The sequence below is a fragment of the Lupinus angustifolius genome, chromosome LG03, assembly GCF_001865875.1.
Source record: "Lupinus angustifolius cultivar Tanjil chromosome LG03, LupAngTanjil_v1.0, whole genome shotgun sequence".
Classification (NCBI taxonomy): domain Eukaryota; kingdom Viridiplantae; phylum Streptophyta; class Magnoliopsida; order Fabales; family Fabaceae; genus Lupinus; species Lupinus angustifolius.
The window spans coordinates 12,609,094-12,610,018 of NC_032011.1; positions in this window are offsets into that span (position 1 = coordinate 12,609,094).

Sequence of the window (925 nt, forward strand, 5' to 3'; positions counted from 1 at the left end):
TGTTGAGAACAGGCTGTTGCATTATGTTATTGCTTACATTTTAGTACAGAGGAACACAAATCACGCACAGCCTACTGTGAATGGTTTACGTTTCATGTATGCTGTGAAAAATAATGTAATGATCAACTGGCCTGAGGAAATTTTGAAAATTATGAACAGTGTGTCTCTGTCTCAATCGAAGCTGCTTCCTTACAGTATTTTCATTTCACGCATTATGGATTATCTGCACATTGATGTTTCTGACACCATCATTATTGAGTATACTGATAAGGATCATCTGGTTGGTGAAAGCCTCATTCATAAAATGGGTATATACAAGTATGGTGCTACTTGGAAATACTAGGAGGACTACACTACTTTTGATCTGGGTTTGTCCGATAATGATGATCAGGGTGACATGGGTAATCAGAATGCTACAACTCAGGGGGAGTCTTCTGGAACAGCACCTCAGAACTCTGCTTTTGGTTTAGCTCAGATGGAAGCGATGGAGCAACGGCTTAACAACTATGGATCTTCACTTCCTAGGGTTGAAAGATTCTTACTTTGCAGGCATGGAACAGTATGAAGAGCGTCAGACTGCCTATTCAGGCAACCAATTTCAGGAGTTGAGGAATATGATTCAATCTATTGCTGAAGCTCAGAATGCTATGTTTTGTTCAGAATTTCAGAAGTTATCTGTGCTTATCAGGGGTGACCAGAACATCGCTATTCCTGATGATCAGATTGACCATCCTCCACCTCAACCATAGTTTATAAGACATTAGACCTAGGCCATCTTACCCTTATGTTTATTTCTTCTTTATGGCACTTTATGGATTCAGTTGTTGTTTCTGTTTTCAAGACTTATTCGTGTCTCTTTATCTGTCTTTGATTGACATATTATGGTTTGTAACAGTTGCCGACTTCTTTGACTCTCTATGCTATG